Raw genomic sequence first — 9,093 nt, 5'->3', positions numbered from 1 at the left:
GCTTTTACTTATGCATTTAATTTCCCAGAGGCCGCTTTTGGCTGGGGGTGTGTGCGCGCAGCGGTGGGGACACGACAGAAGCCAAAAATGATGCGTCCGACATCTTGCCAAGTCTTGTTAGTGAGAATTAACCACCGAGCAGGGAATTACGGGACTCGCTCGGGGCCCCGGTGGCAGCGGGGTCGAGTCTTCCGTTCCGGGCCGGCGGAGGCGACAAGGGCCGGCGAACTCGCTCCCTCCCCCCGGCTCGGCCTTCCGCTCCGCCTTTGTTCCCCGCGGAGCGGCTCTCCAGGGCTGTCGCCTCCGGCCCCCAGGGCCACCCCTTCACTCCCCAGCCCGGTCTCGGCGGCGGCCTCCGTGTCGGAGATCTACAGCCCTCGATCCCCTCCCGCTGCGTCCGGACTCCCGGATCCCAGACCCAAGCCGAGTGCGCCAAAATAACTACGATGTACTGATCCCGTCTCTGTTTAGAATTTATAATTTTGTTCATCGTCGACTTGGGGGGAGGGCGGCACTAATTTTAACTGTTTAAGCCACTACTTGATTTATTTTGGCTACTCAGTTTCGGGTTCCCCTTGACATTTGGCGCACGAGGAGCGGCCACCACTGAAGACCCAGCGAGGCCGCGGGGCGCTCCGCTGGGGAGGTCACCGATCAAAGGTTTGCTGCTTGGCTTCTCCGCTGGGAAGGGGACTGTACTCCCTCCCAAGGTTTTTGTCCGGTTTCTCGCATGCTGAGGTGGTCATGAGGCTCTGTGTAAAGACTCGCTCTCCCTGGCACACCAGGAGCGCGCCCTTTCCAAGGAGCCGCCCGCGCGCCCACCTTCCCCAGCTCTCCCGGGACGTTCTTGGGCAGCCCTGGAATCCGCTTCCAGAAAAATGCCGATGCCTTTACAAGGACTTAAACTGGACATCTCTTGGAAGAGCCTCTCAGTCGGAGGCAGGTCCGGGCAAATTGCACACGTGTCTCAGTAGCTGGGAGACGTCCCCGGCAGCACGGCGGGGCTCCGCTAGCCTTTGTATGGCATAAGCCGGGGGCGCCTCCGCGTCCGCCTGGCCCTCACGTGGCCCGTAAATAACAGGTCCGGAGGGAGGAAAATGCCCACCGAACAAAGACTTGCTTTCTGCACCTGACGGTAATCCGCGATGTCAAAGCCCGTAAATCCCGCAGGCAATTCACACGGAAGGGGGCGTGGGCGGGCGTGTGTGAGTGTGTCTCTGTGTCCACGTGTGTCCACGTGTGCCCGCCCGCGCCTGCGCGCCCGCAACCTGGAGGCAAGCCGCAGCATCCAATTCAAGTATTTAAGGAAAGATCCTTTTGCATTCCCAACGCGAATGCCTGATATTTGAAAAAAAGACTGGAAAAAAAATCCTCCGCCTTCAAATCAGGAATTAGCTTTCGGTTAGTGAATTTCAGCCAGCAAGATTTAAATTTTGTTTTTATCCGGGTTCTCTGTAAGCACCCTAGATAATTTTTTTTAATTTTTGGTATTATAAGTGTGTGGGCCATTTGCTACACAGGTAAATGTGTACAATGTAAGGGATCCTCGATCCTGGCTATAGAGGTGATAAAACTTGTCTCCAGTGAGTATGCATGCGGGGGCGGGGAGGGGGGAACCTTAATCAGTTTACACAAGAACCTCGTGAAACAGCTTGTCTCCAAGATCTTGGAGAAAACAAAGGCATTTGGAAGGAAGACACTGAATGTCATTTCAAAGTTAATTTGATTAAAGAAGACATTTCTGCGGGAGCTGGAATGGGATTGCCCACGGAGAGATATTTTATTTATACTCAGCAGGAAACCTCGGGGTGAAAATACTTTAAACATTCACTGTGACATGTAAATCCAACTTCTCTTTCATCAGATAGTCCTCAGACCAACTTTATTAGTCACTATTAGGCCTGGCAAAACCCTTGTTCTTGTTTAAGAACATTTCTTTCCAATTAGGAAGTTGTGTGATCTTGGAATTGAAAGCCCACAGCAGGATCCCCTGAGAGGACCATCTATGGCTTCTATTCTGGTTTTGATGCCAACCAACCTCTGACTCACTGCGCTATCCCCAAGTGCCTGAATAAAACTTGCCTGAAAAATCACTAATGAATTAAAGTGGTGTTGAAATGAAGAGTTCTGTGGATTCCTCTTTACTGAGCAGATCCCTTTTACCTTGCTTATTACTCTCAAGTGGAACAGGAGTGGTCCTTTTGGCATAGAGCTGTTGGCCAGGTTTCTTAGATCAGCTGATTGGGGAGCTTCCACCCTAATAATGAGAATGCTCAAAAGAACTGAGAGGCTCTCATGCTCCTCAAGGGAAGAAGTCTGTATATACTGTGTGTTCTTAGGTAACAGGTATAGATGAACTGAAGAATGTCTATTGTTTCCTGCCCAGCTCTGCTCATCAAGTCAGGACTCAAAAGCAATGGGAAGTGTTCAGTGTTGAGAATGAACATCACCAAACAACCTCAAAAACACAGCCTGAAGGCTTTTTTTAGTCCTGACTTTGTCATAGATTTGTTCAGTAACCTCCCATTTATTTTTCTAGCCACAATACTGTAGCACTTGCTGATGATATAAAGTGCTAAAAACGATTCAGTCTAGGCTATGCCAGCATCTAGCTTAGTGATTTTGGGCAAGATAATCTCCCTGGAGTTCAGTTTCTTCATCTGCAAAATGAAGAGTTTGGGCACGATTGATTTGTCAGAGCCAGTTCATTTCCAACCCTATGTGATTCTGAGTTGGAGAGCTCTCTGCCAGCCTGAAATAACCACCTTCTCTCAAAGCCAGGCACTCTGAATTACACAAGTCGCAGCACAGTCTCTGCCTCCTTCCTGTCCCTCATTTGCTTAACGTTGGTAATTTAAGTTTATACATTCAGTCAAGTGCTAATGTCCCAAGCTTCTTAACAAAACTTCAAGTTTTGAAAATCAAATTTTGAAAGCAAGTACTCCACATAGGAGATAAAAAGTGGGCTCAGATTTTGGGAGGGTTCACTCCAGCTGTGAATATTTTCATATTCATTTATTTGACACACATGTTAAACTCAGTGGGAGAAACAAACATCTCAAACACTGTGCCTTCAAAGAGTTTATAATCTAGTTGGTTTAGTCCAGGTGTGATTGTTACGGTTTGTTACTGCAGGGCAGAATCAAATATCTTTAGGGAAGAACACAATACCAAGGGGATTCAGACAAGAAAGAGGTTGAAATGTTTTGTGAGATCCATAGGGAAATGGAAGAAAAAGGCCATTGTGAATAAAATGAATTTCATCTATTTAGATGTTATCCTTGATTTCTCTTGGTTGGTCCCTATTCTTTTTTTTTTTTTTAAGCATTCATTCCACCTCTGACATTCATTCTGTCCTTGTGCCTTGTGTCTCTTCCTTTCATCTGTTAACTTTTCTCTTCCCCAGTGGGTTTGCCTGCTGAAAATAGATGAGCTCTTGGTCTGAAGCTGCAAGGGAGCCAAGATGATACAAAGGTTCTGTAGAAAATCTCTACCATGGACAGTGAGCCGACCCAGATGTAAGGTGACCCAAGTGTGGGCCTGACTCTAGGTTGCACTGTCATCTTCAGCAAATCAATTTTCTACATCTTAATTTTACCATCTGTAGAAGTAGGGAAAATAATGTACTTATTGACTTTTCTCAGGACAGCAAAATACCTAAATCGCTTTCCCAGGAATCCTGCTGTGAACTTCTTTTCCAAACCAAATATTAGCATAAGTGGTCAGAAAAGATTTTTGGAATTGTGAGATTATATATATATATATAATTTTAAAATTCTTACCAAGAATTAAACATTAAATCACATTTATGTGTTTTCTAAATGTTTTTTGAAAGCAATAAAACAACCCTAAATTAAGACTATCACAGGAAACCTGGGGCTTCGTGGCATTATTTCTTCACTGGTGAAACTGTGTGTGCTCAGTCGCTTCAGTCGTGTCTGACTCTTTGCTACCCCATGGACTGTAGTCTACCAGACTCTTCTGTGCATGGGATTTTCTAGGCAAGAATACTGGAGCAGGTTGCCATTTCCTCCTGCAGGAGATCTTCCCAACCCAGGGATCAAACTTCCGTCTTCCGAGGCTCCTGCAGTGGCAGGCAGGTTCTTCACCACTCAAGCCACCTAGAAAGCCCTATTGGTGAAACAGTAGAGGAAGCAAAGTTTATAGAAGACCCCTATCATGCCACCTGTTTGCTATCACAGCCCCTTGTCATCATTATCCACTGAAGTCTCCAGAGTCATTCTGCAGAGGGTCCGGGACACAATCCTTCCTGCCCAACAATGTAACAAAGGGAGTGTGTGTCCTGCCTTTCAGATGGTTTAGCTATACTTTGCTTCCACATTTTGGCCTAATTGAAGTCTTTTTGTGTGATAGTTGGTTCATTCTCTTCATAACTGTTATAGGAGAGACCAAAAATCTTCCCTCATCTCTCTTAGCTTTGTATCTGGAGCAAATTAAACTGACAAAGACAGGCTGTGTATGTGTGTGTGCTCAGTTGCTTCAGTCATATCTGACTCTCTGTGACTCTATGGACTGTAGCCCTTTAGGCTTCTCTGTCCATGGGATTCTCTAGACAAGAATACTGGAGCAGGTTGCCATGCCCTCATCCAGGGGAATCTTCCCAACCCAGGAATCAAACCTGAGTCTCTTATGTCTCCTGCCTTGGCAGGTGGGTTCTTTGCCACTAGCGCCACCTGGGAACCACTCCTCCCCCCAAAGACAGGCTAACAGGAGAAAAAGCATACAATTTTAGTTGATGTTAATATATGCATACATACATACATACATATATGTATATATATATATATTTTTTTTACTATGTACAGGGAATTCACAGAAAAGGAACTCAAAGAAGTGGCTAGACTTGGAGGCTTATATGCCATTTTAACAAAGAGCAATACATTGCAAAAGCGAAAGTTGCTCAGTTGTGTCCGACTCTTTGCCACCCCATGGACTATACAGTCCATGGATGGACTGTACAGTCTCCAGGCCAGAATACTGGAGTGGGTAGCCTATCCCTTCTCCAGGGGATCTTCCCAACCCAGGGATGAGACCCAGGTCTCCCTCATTCAGGAGGACTCTTTACCGGCTGAGTCACCATCGAAGCCCAAAAATACTGGAGTGGGTAGCCTATCCCTTCTCCAGGGGATCTTCCCGACCCAGGAATTGAACCAGGGTCTCCTGCATTGCAGGCGGATTCTTTACCAACTGAGCTATCAGGGAAGCCCTGATAAGTTGTAGAGGAGCAATTAGACAAAGAAAAGAGAAGTTGAGCTTCTAGGGCTGATAAGTTATGGAAAGGTGGCTAGGAAATAAATGGGGGAAGTAACGGTAGATTAGGGTTATTTAGGACTTCCCTTGTGGCTCAGCTGGTAAAGAATCCACCTGCAATGCAGGAGATCTGGGTTCAATTCCTGGGTTGGGTAGATCCCCTGGAGAAGGGAAAGGCTACCCACTCCAGTATGCTGGCCTGGGAGAATTCCATCAACTGTACAGCCCATGGGGTCACAAAGAGTTGGACACAACTGAGCAACTTTCACTTTCAGGGTTATTTAGCGAGGTTTTATTTGTGCAGACTCATCTAGGTATCGTATGTGTCTCTGGTGACAAGGGTCATTCTCCTCCCCCTGAGCAGGAGAAGGAGGCACCTACACCGAGGAATTCATGCCCTGCTTCTAGGCAGATGGGAGGTAGGGAGGCAGAGAGCTCTTTTCACATCTGTTTCTCAATTGCCTTTAGCTGACAATAGTCCTTATGCTAATGCAGCATTTCTGGGGATGGCACATTGTGATCCCCTTCAGAACCATCTCGAAGCTTGACCAGATGCTGGGCAGGGCAAAGAGAGATGCCAGAGTCTCAGCTTGAGGCTTGCTTGAATGATGAGTATGTCGCCCATCAGTGAATCATTGAATGATTCAGCCCATCAGTGGTTTTAGAAACACTTTAGAAGCTAAAGTCCTTACTTCTGAGTTTTCAGGCAGATGGAAGGAAGGGGCCAAGAAGCAACAGTTCCTAAAGGAAAAATATCCACAGTCAATGAACTATTTTAACAAAAAACAAAATGCCATGGATACTCCATGATCAATTCACAAATCATTGGTTCAGCTCACCTTGGTTGAAATAATCTGAAATCAGGACCAGTCTCTCCAAGCTAGATGGATCAACAACCCTGGAAAGGAACAAAAGAAGCAGAGGGAAGCGGGGCAAAGGGGCTTCACTGGCCACCTCAGGCTTCTCGGTGAACAGCTAGGACTCCGGCAGAAAGACAACCCACCTGCTCAGGGGCCCCAGACCCACCTTTGCCTCCATCATCCTGCACCGTGAAGCCGTCCTCAGACTGTACATTTCCTCTGTGTGATCTAATTGTCCAGGCTATCCAGTTTTGTTTAAAAAAAAAAAATTTGGACCATCCAGAGTCAACATGCCAAAGTAATACAGCAAAATGTGCTCCATTCTTTCCCAGGTAAGAGTTGTAGTCTCTTTCTACCTTTTCTGTTGGAATTAGCATAACAATCCACAGAGGTTTACTCACTGAGGGAAACACCCATGGTCCGCTTTAAGCAGTGGTTAATTACATCTTGCTATTTATCCCATTTATTAGAGGTTAACTAATGAGCACCCAGCCAACTCCATTTTTAACCTAATGTGTTCCTCTTCCCCCTTCTCCTGAAGACTCCCAGTGTCCACAGTCCTGAACCAGGTAAGCCTGTCTTCTCTTTTAGGTGACCCAGGCCCCTTTAGCAGGGCCCATCCTGCTGCCCCTGCCTTGAGTCTGAGCTGTATCCTCTCTAGCCCTAGATTTCATTGGTGCAATGAGAGCAGACCCAGGCTTTGGAGCCAGGCAAATGTGGGTTGGTAGCTCAGCCATTTAGCAGCTGGGGAACTTTAGGTATGTCCTGATTTCCCCTTTCCTCATCTTTTCAATGGGACTGTTACTAACATGTAGACTAATTATTGGGAATGTTATTCAACAAATCTTATTCCCTTTTCTTAAAGAACTTTTTAAAAAGAAGCCAAGAGATGTCTATGAGGCAGCATTGTTTTGTTTTTTTAATATTTATTTATTTGGCTGTGCCCGTACTTAGTTGTGGCATCCAAACTCGTACTTTGGCATGTGGGATCTACTTTCTAGACCAGGGATCAAACCTGGGCCCCCTGCAATGGGAGCTCGGAGTCTTACTGGACCACCAGGGAAGTCCCAATATTTATCCTTTTATGTCGGATTTATCTATCTCAGCATTATGCTTTCAAGACTGGTCTATATTGTACCATGGTATCAGGATTTCATTTTTTTTTTTAAGACTGAATAGTATTTCATTGTATGTATAGACCACGTTTTCTTTATCCATTCATCTGTTGATGAACATGTGGGTTATTTCTAGCTATTGTGAATGCACATTGGTGTGCAATATCTGCTAAGTTCCGCCTTTCAAATCTCTCAGGTTTACACCTACAAGTGGAATTGCTAGATCGTATAGTAATTTTCTGTTTAACTCTTTGAGGTTCATCTGTTTTTATCTGTTTGACACTCATATGCTCTATTTACTTTTCTATCGCTCACGTCTCATAAGTTATGTCTTAGTTTATTCTGGCTATTATAACAAATTTCCAGAGACTGAACAGCTTAAACAACAAACATTTGTTCCCCGCAGTTCTGGAGGCCCGGAAGTCTAAGACCAAGATTTCGGCACATCTGCCGTCTGGCTTTATCTTCTCATTGTGACCTCACATGGAAGAAAGGACGAGGAAGTTCCCTGGGGTCCCTTTTATAAGAGCATGAACCCCATTCCTGAGGGCTTCGCCCTCATGAGCTAATCACTTCCTGAAGACCCCACATCTAATACCATCACCTTGGGGGTTAGGGCTCCAAAACATGAATTTTGAGAGGACACAAACCTTCAGTCTGCAGCACACTTCTCTACTTAGTTTTGCTCATTTTCTGTAGCAGAATTGAGTCATCTTAGGTATGGCAGGCGATTCGCCTTACAACTCCTGCCAGGCAACACGGTTCCAATCTGATCATGGGCCTTGACAAAACTTTCAGTCCTCAGGCCAGACCTAAGCACAGAATACCTGGATCAGAGATGTGTTAATTTATTGATTGCTAGGGCTGTGCTCAGAAAAAAGCCCTGAGTCCTCCACGCCTCTGTCCTGCACTCCCACCAGCCTCTCTGCACCCTTCATGCTGTTTATATTCTTTCAAACGCTGTAGGATTCACCTGCTCTCCCCACCATCTGTAGGATTCACCTGCTCTCCACACCATCCGTGTGACTGCCTTCTCTGACCACCACTTCCTGCTCCTTTTATGTAGTTCAGATGTTTGCTGCCTGGGGGGTGGGGGGTGGAGGTGGGGGTGGAGGTGGGGGTGGATGGGGGTGGGTGGGTACCCAGGGCCACAGCTGGCTCCCCTGGAGAGGGAGCCTCAGCTTCTTGACTAGTCCACCCAACCAACTGGCCCCGGCCCCCCTCAGCGCCACCAACAGCCCGAGGGCCTTTCCAGTCTTCCCCTGAAAAGGAAGATTTAATCCTCTGGAGTTCTCTGCAGCAACTTCTGACCAGACAGACTGCTTCCGCTCACCGGAGGCTCACAAACCCAGTCACACTGAAATGTGGTTATGTGTGTGGATGGCTGTTCAGAGCTGAACCCGCGCTGGAGGGTACACACGCACTTCCTGGCCCCAGGCATAAACACCACGTATGTATTCTTTCCTTTCAGAAGGGATACTTTTCATGCTTGTAATGAAGTGTGGTCAGAACATATTCTCTTCTAGAATATTAGGTCAGTCAGAGGTTTTTCCTTCTTCTTTATACATGTGAATGAAAACGGAAGTCAGTCAGCAAAGCCTGTCATTGAATACTGTACACACGTGTCAGTAGAGACAGTTCTAGAGTGGACTTTTCTCTGGGGTATTTGTTGGTGATTTAAAGGGAAAGGCAAGGGATTAGACTGTGTGCCTCTTACAGTAGCTTCCGTCTATGGGTTGGGAAAAACACGAAAGTATCGAAATATTATATAATATCTAAATAATCATCTAAACATGATCAAGTTTTCCACTTGGAAGTTATCAAGTCTGAAGTATATCAAATTGAAG

The sequence above is a fragment of the Giraffa tippelskirchi genome, chromosome 8 (genome assembly GCF_054371585.1).
Source record: "Giraffa tippelskirchi isolate mGirTip1 chromosome 8, T2T-mGirTip1v1.2.pri, whole genome shotgun sequence".
Lineage (NCBI taxonomy): Eukaryota > Metazoa > Chordata > Mammalia > Artiodactyla > Giraffidae > Giraffa > Giraffa tippelskirchi.
Note: the sequence above shows the minus strand (reverse complement) of the source record.